Source organism: Triturus cristatus, chromosome 5_1, assembly GCF_964204655.1.
Source record: "Triturus cristatus chromosome 5_1, aTriCri1.1, whole genome shotgun sequence".
NCBI lineage: Eukaryota > Metazoa > Chordata > Amphibia > Caudata > Salamandridae > Triturus > Triturus cristatus.
Window position 1 is genome coordinate 559,407,052 of NC_140587.1, and position 14,917 is coordinate 559,421,968.

Genomic DNA, 14,917 nt, shown 5'->3' on the forward strand with positions numbered 1-14,917 from the left:
GCATATTGCCACAAACAGGGGTGTATTCTTCGGGGTGAAGAAGGGAGACCTGGAGAAAAGGATCCACATTGACTTTGATAGGAAGAACAGGAGAGGGGTGAGTATGCACCCCAAATCCTTTGATTCTGCCACCTCACTGTCACGTTCAGCTCGTTGGAAAGCCAATTCGTAATACAGTCAGAGGTGAAACTTCTCTGTACCTCCCTATGGCAGCAGCTTTTCCCGACCGCAGACATGGCGGCGGTGTTGAAGTTTCAGCCGTGGTCTTTCCAACAGCAATCCAACAATCTCGTAACATGGCAGTCGGACCATCCAGGCTGCCGCTGGTCTTACTGCAACCGCAGGTATCACGGCCGCTGAATTCATAATCAGGCCCAAATGGTAGAATATTCTAGAAACAGACTATTTGCCTTTGAAATTTAAAATATAGCACTAGCCTATGTCCCTGTCACAGAGATAGCTAACCACTACTATTGACTAATAGAAAGACCATTCTAGCAACAAAATGACAACAAACTTAGCCCCCTAATGGGCCATTTAGAGGACACGTGGGTTAGCATACTGCATCGTTCTGGACAAAGACGCCAAACCAAATTACAAATACCATGGTGGAATATATCTATGACAGCACCTTGGCACAAGAAGCCAAAACAAACAATGCAGTGGAAGGATGGCACAATGCCTTCCAACCCACACTAGGCAGAACAAAGCCTACACTCCACACATTTATAGAATCATTACAAACAGAGCAAAGCTACCAAGAACTACGAATGGATCAATCTCTTAGCTAAATTGGCCCAAAACTTAGAAAACAAACAAAAAGAATGTATGAGGTGCTACAATTTAAAGTTAAACTCTTCATAAATAACAAAGTAGTAGATTACTTAGACATCATAGCCAAAACCATATTATAAAATAAATAGTAACCTACCTAAATTAAAAAACTATGACAAATTAAATATAATATTTTATTACATCAGTCCAAAAAACTATTTCAATTCCATTGTTAATGATAACTGATTTAATAAAATTATCTATAAATTATTGTTTTTGCAAAAATGCACCTATCATAACCAAGAAAGTCAAAACCAAACTCAATCCATCACTTAAAATAGTTACTACACATAAACCAAACAATCCCATATAACAATCACATAGGGCCTGATTCATTTATTTGTTTTGTAATTCACAAAACAGAATTTTAATAGTACGTTCACTACTGTTGAGACTTAGCAGTTGGGGCGGAGAACTCAGCACATGAAAATATACCACATGGCTATCTTTTATGTGCTGAGTTCACCACCCTGACTGCGGAGTCTCCGCAATCGTAAACTTTCTTTTAAAATGCTGTCTGATGAATTAAAAAACAAACGTAAACTTACACAAATTGTAAGTTTACCTTTGTGAATCAGTCCCATGATGTTTACACAAATAAGTTAATATAACATTTCCCACCCAAAAGAAGAAAAAAAAAATCAAACTAACTGTTTTGTAGCAGCAGATCTTTCTCTGTAGCCACGTAATAAAAATAGAAATCTGGTGGCTTGGGCGGCAGAGCTGATGGCTGCCTGATCCTGCTGCTCCACCAGAATGGAGAAAGCGATCCCAAATACACCAACAATCACAGAGAATAATGAACAACCAGCAGAAAGACTGCGCGTTGGAAGCACCCAGCCTAGTGATGCTTCCCTCTCAAAGGTCCTGGATCCCTCAGGAGTGAAGAAAACCAAAGCCCAAAGGTGAGGAGAGGAGAAGACAGGAGAGGACAGGAGAGGGAAAATGGCAACATCACCGGCCGAATCGAAACCGAAACCAACCAAGGAATAGAAAGGCATCATCGGGGGGTGAGACACAAAAGGACCTACACCGTTCCCATCGAAAGAAAGTAGGTACCGATCACAGCAAACAGCCCCCTGGCAAGCGCAAAGGGATTGAGGGCGCACAGTGAGAGAGAGCAACGGGAGGGAGATTAAGCACAGCGGCAGAGTCATCAAAAACGCTCTCTTAAATACCCGGTACTGCGGAGTTTCGAGCTAAGACCGGAAGGTCACTGGTGGTAATGGGCTCTCATGACCCCTCGGAGAGGCATTGTGGCAAGAAGGGGGCAGAGTTATTGAAGCTAACGCATGGGAGTAAAACTGAAACTGTATTGAGCCCAGTGAACAACACACCAGCAAGTCAAAACAGGCGATAGGCGACAGAGAGTCAATAGATCTTAAGAAGCCAAGAACATCAGTACTGGTGAAAAAAGCGCGCTGCTTCAGCAGAAGGCTCCGCGACCTGAGTCTGGCAGTATGTTTGGTATGCCAGGGTGAGCCCATTAACCCAGGAGAAACTGGGGTGCAACGATTACCGCAGAACGTGGCGAGACTAAAAGTAACCGAAAATAACACTGCAGGCAATAAATAAACGCAGAAAAGGTCTATTTTCCATAACTCGCAGAGTGAATACACGCAGAGTGAAACTGAAACACGTCTCAGCCCTGCACACACACCAAAATGGCGCCCGCCCTGGAAAAAGAGTAAGCAGGAACAAAGGCACTGGGCATCCATCCAGCCTAGCACCGCTGGATTGCCAAACAAGGACGCTAGGAAGTGGGTACTAATCAAACAACACAGCGTGACTGGGTGGCGTGGAGTGCATCGGACTCCTAAGAGGGAGAGACCAGAGGGAGAGACCAGGTCCACCCTGGTCCATCCAACGGGAGAGATACTAAACACCCGATAGTAGAGGTGCCGGTAGAACCTTCAATCTCATGCAAGCTCCCAGGTGACAACGGGGAGCGGGCTTGGAAAACTGACAACAGGAGCGGGGGAGATCATCCCACAGCAGCAACTGAGACAAAAGGCCCATAGTGTGACCACCGGGCTACTCTACATGATCAAGGAACCAAGAGCTGAGGGGGGTATCTGCCCTTTTGGAGACCTATCAGAGTAGTATCTCTAAAGCGAGGAAAACCTCCACAAGTAACCAAAATAAACCAAGAGATAAACAAGGTAAAACGAAAAACGGGCAACATTGATAGCGGTGGAAAAGAGAGAGAAGTGGTAATAGAATACAGACGCTGACACACTGACGACACTGACAACACTGATAACAGAGGCCCACCAAACTACCACAAAACTACCGAGTAATTCAAACAAGGAACATGGCAGACAGAGAATCAAAACTACAACAACAGCTAAAGAAGAGCAAAGGTGAGCCAGCGACTTCGGACTCCCCGATCAAACAAAAGCCAGACATCAACAGCACCCTTGAAATGATTCTAAAAAAGCTAGCCGAAGTACACGACTTGGCGAAAACTACAAAGCTCACAACGGACACAATCCAAATAGAAATTGCAGCAGTCAGAGCAGACCTGAACTTAGTGAACGTTAGACTCGCAGCAGTGGAACAAAGGATCAGCGATGTAGAGGACTCTAACCTCAGCTCGAACAAGGAGGTAAAAATAATATCAAAAATTACAGCGTCACTCCAAAAACAGACAGCGGAGATGGAAGACCGAAACCGCAGGGGAAACATCCGCATACAAGGGATCCCGAAAGGCGCAGAGGACACAGCAGGGTCCTGCTCTGCCTTCCTCGAAGACCTGATCCCCAAACTCACCAACCTAAAATTTGTTCGCCAATTTGAGCTGGATAAGGCCCACAGAATCCCCACCTACAAATCCTCGATGACACAAACAGCACGTTCTATCATCTGTAGGCCTTTGAGATCTCAGCACATGGAGGACATTTTTAACTATGCCAGGAAAAATCACCAAATGAGCTGGAAAGGTCACAAGATCATCCTCACACAAGATTATTCTAAAACCACTGTAGACACCAGGAAAGGTTTCCTTGCCCTACGCGACAAGCTAAGGAGCAAAAACATCCAATTCTCATTTGTGGCAAAATCCATTTCTTCACAGAGCACAAAGACCTGGGGAACTTCCTTGATGGCCCAGCAGCTCAAAACATGGAAACGTCACAACCCGGCTCCACCAAAAGAAGACCGTCGCCGGAGCCGAATACCGGGTGAAAAACAACTCCGGAAGTACGGCTTCAAGAATGAAACTGAGACCATAGCTACCTCATAGCTACCAAGGGATACAACTGATAGCTACCTCAATATCATTATCAATATTGATGCAACATCTACCACGTTCGGCTGACAGCAACAGCCATCAACACACCCGCTCACAGCGAGCAAAAACTACTGTGCAAAGAGGGAAGACCACCCTCAAGTACCCAACCTAAAGGAACCATTAGAAGCACTGCATCGTATCCTTTTTGAACATTTAGACTGCATAGGGCCCATGCCCACAACGCCTGCATGTACGTATCATAGATAACAAGAATTATTATATATGGATATTAATGCTTGAATGGTAGTAATGCACGCCAACTACCCAACAACAATTCTCCGTGAGGTGGAACGGCGATCCTGCCGTCGCACCTCCGACATATGAGTAATTCCAAGGGTGGGGAGGGGAGGGGGGAGGGAAGGAGGTGGGGAGGGGGGAGAAATCCTCACTCGGATTTCTCACTTTTCTGTCTTCTGTCTTTTCCACACTTATCTTTGTTTCACACCTTCGTTTCCACTACATACGGTATCTGAAAAATCCTGAAGGCCTACGCATGGGAGGGGCAACCCAGCCTAATACAACTGGGTGGGTTTCACCTCTGGAAAGAGAAGCAAATGAGTGGCAAGGTACACCTGAGTGTTGGGTATACAGAATTGCCAATCCACACTATCTCCGAATCTCTTAACAACACACTCACCCTGACAACGGACCTCAACATAGTATCCCTCAATGCCAAAGGTCTGAATCACCCTGTTAAACCCTGGAAGATAATAGACTACCTCCCTAAACCTAAAGGCAATATAGTACTCCTACAGGAAACCAAACTTTCCATGGAGGATGCCAAACTTGTCAGAGGCAACTGGAATGTGCAGATGGCCTGCTCACCAGCAGACAAAAAGAAGCGGGGTCCTGACTCTAATATCCAAAAGTTCAAACTTAACAATAGACTCACATACCCACGACAATGAGGGTAGACTTCTTGTAACACATCTGAGGAGGGGGGAGGAGCGGATCCACCCTTCAAACATATACGGCCCCAATGCAGACGACCCATCCTTTTGGTGGAGGTGTCACGCATGCTAGATAGCTTCCCCCAAAACAAACTTGTGGTTGTGGGAGGGGATTTTAACATCCCGCTAGATCACATAACTGGCAGGCAATCCTCCTGTCAATACCACCCCATTAACGTGCACACTACACTTCAAAACATCTGCTCCAAGTTCAATCTCAAGGACGCATGGCGCTTACATCACCCCAATACTAGGGACTACAACTTCTATTCTAACCCACACAACTCCTACACCAGGATAGACTACACACTTATCTCGGGAACGCACACACACCTAATCGAACACTCCGAAATAGTGCCAAGATTAGTTTCGGACCACTCATGCATCAGTATAAAACTGAGTGGGTGCCACAATGAAGCCGTCCCCCGGAGGTGGCATTTTAACAGTGAAGTTTTATCAGACCCCGAGAACATAAACAATATTGAGGAGGCCATAACTGATTACCTAAGCCATAATGATTCCCCGGAGATTAGCGACAACACACTTTGGGATGCCCTAAAAACAATGGTCAGAGGCACAATAATTGGAATTAAGTCAAAAATAAACAAGAATACAAACCTGAGATTAAACCAACTCGAGCAGATGATCAAGAGGTTAGAATTAGACCATGGAAATGCCACACAGGGCAATAAGCTCCTAGCAAGACTAACAGAACAAATATGAATATAACAAAGCCCTTAACCTTTGTGAAGTCAACAGAGCTGGGAAGCTTCTTGCTTCCTACCTAAAACACAAATGCACCCAGTTTGCGGTTTCATCTATCACAGACTCAAGCAACAAAACCCACACAAGACACAAAGAAATCCTCAAGACATTCCAAGAGTTCTATTCAGAGCTCTACAGGAATGACCAGACCCTCAACCAAGAAGACTGTACAAAATACCTCGACATAATCGGGCTGCCAAAGCTAAGCACTGAAGACACAATCAGGCTAGGTCAGGAAATTAGCTGCACTGAAATTGAAATGGCAGTCAAATCACTGAAAAAAAATAAAGCCCCGGGGCCAGACGGGTACACAGCCCATTTCTATAAGACCTTCATAAACCAGCTTAAAACAACCATGAAAAGGGTCTATAACCAGGCTGCAACTAAGGGGGAAGGGCCTCAATCCATGACAGGAGCTAATATAATAGTCATCCCAAAGGAGGGTAAAGACCATCTATTACCATAAAATTACAGACCCATATCCCTTATCAATGTGGAATGTAAAATCTATGACAAAATCTTGGCTGTCAGACTAAATACGGTCCTCCCCAAATTAATAAGTAACTCCCAGGTTGGATTCCTGTGCAACTGTGTGTCTAGCGACAACACCCGACTGCTCTGCCACATATTGGAACAAGTGTCCGCTAAACCTGAACCGGCGGTAGCTATAGCATTAGATGCTGAGAAGGCCTTTGATAAAGTCTCCTGGGCCTTCCTGGAGAGTTGCATGCAAGCCTTCAACCTGAGGGAGGCATACATACGGATGACTATGGACCTATATAGGGGCCCTTCAGCCTGTGTCATAATTAATGGCACACTCTCTGACTCCTTTCCACTACAACAAGGAACCAGACAGGGTTGCCCACTGTCGCAAGCGCTTTTCTTACTGGCCCTTGAACCCCTCATCCAGGACATAAGGCTGAACACTAGCATAAAAGTGGTTGATATCAATGGAGTCGAAGTAAAGCTAGCCGCCTATGCAAGACGATATACTGATTGTAACGGAACAACCGAAGGCCTCAATCGGGGCACTGATGACCACAATAGCAGAATACTCCAGACTATCAGGGTACAAACTAAACAAAGAAAAATCAGAATGTAAACCTTTAAACATTCACAACACGAAAGACACTCTAGGGAATTCGGGGCTGACCTGGCAGACGGGGCATATTAAATACCTAGGTATATATTTCGGTAGCGACCTAATAAACACTCTACACTACAATGAGAAGCCACTACTTGAAAAAAAATTAACAAACTTTTGGGCTCCTGGTCCCCAAAATTCATAACGTGGTGGGGTAGAATCGAAGCTATCAAAATGAAGATCACCCCAATGATTAACTACCTGATAAGCAAGCTCCCACTCCTACTCACAGACGATTTCCACCGGAAAGTAGATATCATGCTCACTAAATTACAATGGCGCGAAAAGAAGGCAAGGATAAGTATTAGGAAACTGAGATTGGAGAAATCCCAAGGGGGAGTAAACCTGGCAGATTTTAGGCTGTTCCAACTAGCCTTTCTAGCTAAATAGGGATCATACGGGGTTTCCCTGGAGACCGACTAAATACCAGTGTGGCTCCAGGTAGAGAAGACCATCCTGAACAATCTGAGCCCTCTGGCCCGCCTAACAGCTAGCACATATCCACACTCATCCAAACCTATCTTTAAAAACACAAAAATAGCGCTTTTAAAAGTAGACAAGAAGATGGAGTTTAGTATCAAAGGGTCTAAGACAGAATCACTTTGGGCTAAAAGCAAGTTTAAATACAAAGGGAAAAGCCTTACCTTCGATACATGGAAAGAGAAGCGTATTTACTACCCGTGCCAACTTGACCTTCTCAGACATCAAAGCAAGACACAACCTTAAAGACATCGAACTTTATAAGTTTCTGAAAATAAGAGCGGCCATATCAAAGACAAAACTAATACCCCCAACCCTCAATCTTTCGATATGTCTCAAACATTAACAAACTAGGACACCAAGTCTTGCAGTTCTACAAACTCTTACACCCCAAAACCAACAAACGTAATGGAAAAACAATCACCTATTGGGATAGGCAATCTAGCACACCTCTCAACGATCAGGAATGGGCAACTCTGTGGTCCTCGACCTCGCGTAATAATTACCCCAGTACTGGCACAAACTACGTTTTGGCTACTTCACAAGGCATTCTGGACCCCAGCAAGACTACACTCATTAGGTCTCAGGGAGGACTCACTCTGCTGGAACTGTAAGAAAGAGACGGGAGACCTAGCACACCTTATCTTCCAATGCCCAACACTCAAGGTATTCTCGGGGAAACTCTTTGATTTCATCAAAGTTCTGTTTAATTGCAAACTAGCAATGGAATTCTCCACCCTCACTTCGGCGTTCATGCACACAAACTTGAGAACTGAAGAAGAAAAGGAGCTAATGGACCTCCTACTGACAGCAGCTGTGAAAATGGTCCTAACCAACTGGAAAGACTCAAGCAAAACTACCTACAAAGAATGGATCAACTGGGTCACGCATCTCAGAGGAGCAGACAATATTGCACTACAATGCTCACCCTGGAAAGCGTCCTTGAGAGGGATGTGGGAAGCTCTGGAATATTACCTAGACTCGCATGAAACACCATAATTTTGCTCCCTAATATTACCCGGGTGGGCCTACATGCGGGCTCAAACATCCTGAAAGTGGGTCAGATGTAATGCAGTATGTATAGCTGATGCCAATGTAATGCATCGAGACTGTATCTCTCTCCATGCCTGTCCTATTCCCTTTCTGTTTCACCACCAATTGTTTTTTTTCTGTCCTTTCCCTCTTACATCCTTTATGCTCTCAAAAAAAAGACTAACAATTGGGGCTAGCTAGATATACACAAATGTATGAACGACTATTATCCATTCTTGGCTAACCCTGTAACAGTGGTTGTGATTGTATTCTTTATATAAAATAATATATATATTTTTTTTAAAGAAGCATGTCAGGACTGTTGATTTCATTTCGAGTCGCTGCATAGCCGAACAGAGTGAAATAGATGAACCACCTGGTGAAATACTTGACTAAAAACATTATGATGTTCATTTTACAAGACAATGATCTTGACAGCTTTGTGAAAACGAGGAAGAAAATCGCAATATTCTTTTTTTTTCCAGAGAGAATGGCAGCTCAGTGCGCACGCCTATTATATTACTTTTTGTGTATCTTTCAATCTGGAAACAGTCTTTATAAAAATGTCACTATTTTATGAGACAGCACTTTCTAGAAATATGCGTGTCTGCAAACCTGGGGCTAAAGCAAACTGAGTGAAATGGACACCCAGGGTCACACCAGGCAGACACCGCGTCTCACTTTAGAAACCTGTTACAAAGAGGATACAGAGTTCGATGAGCACTAAAATATTCAGATCTATGAGGGCTGATTTGGCGCTGAGCGATTTAATAAAAAATAGCAATTAGACAAAACAAAAAAAGACAAAATAAAAAAACTAAAAAATAGAAATCTACCACAAATGGGAAAAATACTGTCCCCAAAAAATGCAAAAATAAACAAATCCAGTAGAAATCCATTAAACCTTGAAAACACCTAAAAAGGTGTTTGAAAAACAAAAAATGCTTCAGGAAACTCCAAAAAAGGAAATCAAACTAAAAAGTATTGAATTAATATAAACAAAAAGGACTTCCTTTAAAAAAATAACATAAACTCTGAGTATCCATAGGAGACGCTTGTAGATCTGTAAAGTGAATGAAAAAATACTCCCGCGAAACACATTACAATCCAAAAAATACATATGCATAGCAAATATAATAACATAACACAATTTAACATAACATAGCGATACATTACTAAAATAGTGTATGAAAAGCCTAAGCTCAGACTAGTGAAAAACAGCAACACTTTTACAACTAAGGGGCCGATTCCGATCTGGGTCGGAAGGGCACTGAACGCGATCTGGCCAGAAAACTACGCGCTGTACGTGTGTTTTCCGCCCGACTCGTACAGCTGTACGAGCGAGCAAGTACGATGCGAGCTACATGAAATTCACCGACTCGTTTCCAGGTCCGAACCGCTCCGTACGTCTCGGTCGGAAGCTAACCGTGGCGTGCAATGGATGTGATTCACGACCGAGCCAGTACGATGCACGCGTCAGGCAACCTGTACGAGCCGGAGTGTCCGGCTCGCAAATCGTCCGGGTGCTTGCCTTTAGGGGTCCACGTCGGACCACCTGTCACCCGCAGCCATACGACTCGGACACAGGGGGAGACCCATGGGTCTCCCCAACACAGGCATGTGTGGTGCGGATGGCACTGACACGTACTCACTGTAGGGTGCGCACTTGTCTGCGACGTACCCAGTCAGTCAATGGGAGCCCATGTACGCGTCGTTTGAGTGGCTCCCATTGACTTCTATGGGAGTCCGACCAAACCGAGTCCGACAGCATATGGCCGCATCGTACTCGCTCGGTCGGACTAAAGGACTCCGGCTCGGTCGGAAAACACTCCGGATCCGGCTCGGTCATAGTGCCTTCCGACCCGGATTGGAATTGGCCCCTAAATATACAAAAAAACAACAGACAACACTATAACTAACTGGTAGACCTCTCCCAAAGCCCCCACCCTCAAAACCCTTTAAAAAATCCTTAAAAAAAGACCTATCTGTTCCGATAAACAGCACCACCTTACCGCGATGTGGTTCTAGGAAAATAGACTAAAAATAACACAAAGAGATTAAAATATAGAAGGTAGTGGTAAAAAAAGGCCACTAAATGAAACAAGCATTTGCAATGCAATAGGTCTCGCATGTACAAGAGTTTGAGCTATTGGCATTGAAAATGACAATGCCTTTTATTTATGTTTTGGCTTTGGAAACATAAATAAAATGCTTTGTCATTTACAATGCCAATAGTTTAGACTCGTAAGACGAGGGCAGCGCATGCGCTGCTTACGTCACGAGACCTTAAAAGCTCTAATCTTGTCATATTTTTCTTGAACGTGTAAATGGTGCTTGTTTATTATTTTTCTCCCAAAAGTGTTGTATACTGGTTTCTAAAGTCATTAATGGTTTTCAATAAAACGTCTCTCCATCTCGGCTCTATAATAGATTTCTGCATATGGCATAGTTTACCCTACCGAACTCAACCTTATAATTGCCCCCCCACTTTGACTATGCAGGTTTCCTTTACTTGGCCTTGGAGTGCCCACCCTTATACAGGTTTTGTTTGATCGTGATACAGTAAGTTGGAGATATGATGCTGAAGTAGAAAAACAGAACTCTCCCGTTTTGAAGAAACCAGTGCACTGAAGGAAATTTGGAGCAGCAAAGCACATTATTCTGAAGAGCTGCACTCACTGGGACAGCGCAGCCGATGAACTACTGGCAAGTCTTTTCTCAGCCAATGGCAAACTACCATGGTATTCACTAATTGCCCAATAAACCAATAGTGATGGAGAAATCCCATACCCAATCCCATGCTAATAGATCCTCCCATCAATCCAAGCGTATCTCGCTCTCCCACCACTGATAGAATCTAGTTTCTCTGGCGTGATTAGTTGCAACCGCAGGTGTTTGTGGTTGTGCTCCGGTGTTGTAACCACCTCCTCATCCTGTTGACGGGACTGAAGCCGCCCGTTAAACTGTAATAACGATCAGCGGCTTCAGTCTGAAGTAATGACTGTCCTGGGACAGTGAGCCCAGACAGGTGTAAGCCACTCAACAGCGGTGTAAAGAATCAGGAAGCACACACACGCTCACCCCCTCACCACTCCCGCTCCTGCCGCGCACAAACTATGCCCTCCTTCCTCCTCGCTGGCAGGCTGGCTCCGGGCTCTGAGCAGCGCAGACACCCATCCCTCCCTCCAGTCGGAGCACATGCCTCTCTCTCCCTGCCAGGCATGCTGTCGCGGGCGGGTCCGGCTTTTGTCCAGACGAGAGCGGTATAGTTCGAGGGTATATCGAGGGGAAAAAATGTAAAAGCTTTCAATTGCGCATTGTCCTAAAATAAATGTAGTATTATTTTTGTATTTAAGATATATGGGCACCACGCTCCGATGTAAACTTGCGGCATTATGCCAGTGCCCCAATGCAAACAAAACAGTGCGTCAGAGCAATAAAGGGGAGAATGTCACGCCGCCGGTAAAAGATCAAATCCCAGTGGGCGTGGCTAAAAGGAGACAGAGTGGCAACAAGCAGTGATTGACATGCCTTGCATGCAATCATTGCACTGCCTTCAGTATGATTTGGGACACCAAACGACGCGTACGAATCAACACTGAAGGCGGAGCTGGGACAAGGCTTCTTGGAATCGTATTGATTCTTAAAAGCTTTGTAAGACGAGAGCAGCGCATGCGCTGCTTACGTCACAAGACCTAAAAAAGACTATTGAATTGGGCTCAGATATTGGGCGGTAGTGTCATACAAAATCACTGTATAGCACTGCACAAACACAGAAAGTCCTGAATCTCACCACTGATCACCAATGTAAGAAATTGGGTTGGGGGCTGACTGGGGTGTAAACCTTGGTCAAGCAGCAACCACAAACCATGTCAGGGTGAGACTCAAGTCCACCCTAAATTTAGGCTTGGAGAGGTACTGACTTCTCCTGTCATCTCTGATTGTGTGGCGTCATGCTATACATGACTCGTTACCTATAGAACGTATACAGAGGTTCTGATGCTGACACCTTTCTGGCTTCCCTGATTCAATAGGGTGTCCCCTATCCTTAGTTTAGAGTAGGTTTTAGTAGATAATGCAAATATTTTCCATGTATGAGGAGAAGGATCAAAACTATTCGCCTAGTCATCAAATCCTTTTCTTGATTTTTTGCATCGCTGCCAGAGACATTCTTGTAAGCTCCTTGCTGTTGGGGAACAATATTGTATGCTGCTTTGGTCTTCCTTTGATAATCTTATATTTTTCTATTTTTATAGTATGTTCTTGAAATTGATTTATATTATTCTGGCTTTGCGTTTGTAAAAAACCTTGACTTTATGTTACTGACTCAGACTATTATTTTTTGGTCCTAATGATCACAAACCACCTTAAGATTTAAATAGTTGTTAACTCCTTTTCCTCTCAGTCTACTAAAGAGGTCTATTGACCATAGTCAAATTGGAAGGAAAGGCCCAGAGCAATCTTACTCATATTAGGAATAGAAATGTCCTACTTGCGATTATATCGGAATCGCAATTAGGGAGTCACTATTCCAAATTATGAAACATGTTATTTAAAAGTAGCAATTCCTAGTAGGTCGCAAATTGACCTACCTCATGAATAATAATGAGGTAGGTCTCAATGTGCAAACCACTAGAAATCGGTGCCATCACAGATGTTGGCCTGCTTAGGCCAGCAGATCACCATGTCTGTGATTGCTTTTCATAAAGCAATATTTTTTTTAATGCAGCCTTGTTTAATTAAATGAAAACAGGATGCATTTAAAAAAAGGAAATGAAATGTTTAAGTTTCTTTTTTTGAAAGTCTACAGTTTTCTGTGGGACCACTGCTTGCTCTTAAAACATTTATTTGTTTAACAATCTCAAAGGGGAAGCGGTCCCATTAGGACTCGCTCCCATTTGTGAATGGGTTACCACCAGTTTTGAATTGGTGATAAAATATCTCTGATTTGCGACCAGAATTAGGTCACAAAACATTAATACATACTACTGTCATTCAGTATTTGGAAGGGATGCTCTAAGTATCATCTCCTTGTGTTTGCTATGCTCAAGTATGTCACTTCTAAATACCGAAACAGAATTGAGTCGCAAATGCAAATTGTGATCCGGTTACAAGTTACCGATTCGCAATTTGGTGTTTCTACATTTAAAAAAGCTTTTTTGTCCCATAAACAGCCCAATTCTGTAAATCGGGTAGTTTGCTGCCTCTAAAAAGCTATGTGCTTCAGGCCCTTACTTGTCACCTCAGATGAACTGCATTGTTTCTATAGTTAGCCCGTTTTCTATAGTTCACCCACATACGCCCAGGAGGTTTAAAGAATTAGGGTGACTAAGCACTAGCCATGTTTTTTGGGAGAGTGAGACTCCTTCTCCTGTTCATCACCGCACAGCAGCAATATGGATAATAATAATAACAAGCATTGCAAAGCCAATAGGTCTTGCCTATGCCAGAGCTACTTGATTTGCCAATGTTTTTTAGCCATGTTGAACACCAGTGTGGCTGCTGTTCAGCATGGCTAAAAGTCATTGGTATAGAGGAGAGCAGTGTGACATGCCAGTAGTGTGGAATAGCGAAGAGTGGAGTAGTGTGGAGGTGAATGGAGTGGCTTAGAGTATTGTGTACTGGAGTGGTATAGTGGTGTTGAATAGAGTGGCATACATTGGAGTGGCATAGAGTAAAATTGACTGGTGTAGAGTGCATTGGCTTGGCATAGAGTGTTGTGAAGTATGGTGGCATAGAGTGCAGAAGCATAGAGTTCAGTGGTGTATTAAGGAGAGTCGCAGAATGCTATCGCGTAGATTACAGTAGTGCAGCGTAGAGTACAGTGTCATAGAGTACAGTAGTGTAGAGTGCAGTGATGTAGAGTAGAGTGGCATAGAGTGCAGTGGCATACAGTGGGGCAGAGTAGAGTGATATAGAATGGTGCAGAGTATAGTATAGTGCCGTAGAGTGCAATGGTATAGAATGCAGTAGTGCAGAACAGATTGGGGTAGAGTTCAGTGGCATGGAGTGCAGTGTTTCAGAGTAGAGTGGCATAGAGTGCAGTGGTGTAGAGTGGCATAGAGTGCAGTGATGTAGAGTGCAGTAGTGTAGAGTAGAATGGCATCGAGTGCAGTGGTGCAGAGTGCAGTGGTGAGAGTAGAGAAGAGTGGCATAGAGTACTGTGGCTTAGAATGGTGTAGAGTACAGTGGCATACAGTGGAGTGGTTTACAGTGCAGAGGTGAAGAGGTGCAGAGTAGAATGCAGTGACATAGAGTAGAGTGGTGCAGAGAAGAGTACAGTGGCAAACAGTGGAGTGACAAAGAGTGGTCTGGTGTAGTGTGCATTTTCGTAGAGTGTTGCAGAGCATAGTGTTGTAGAGTACAGTAGCATAGAATTCAGCAGCGTACAATGCAGTGGTGTATATGAGAGTGGTGCAT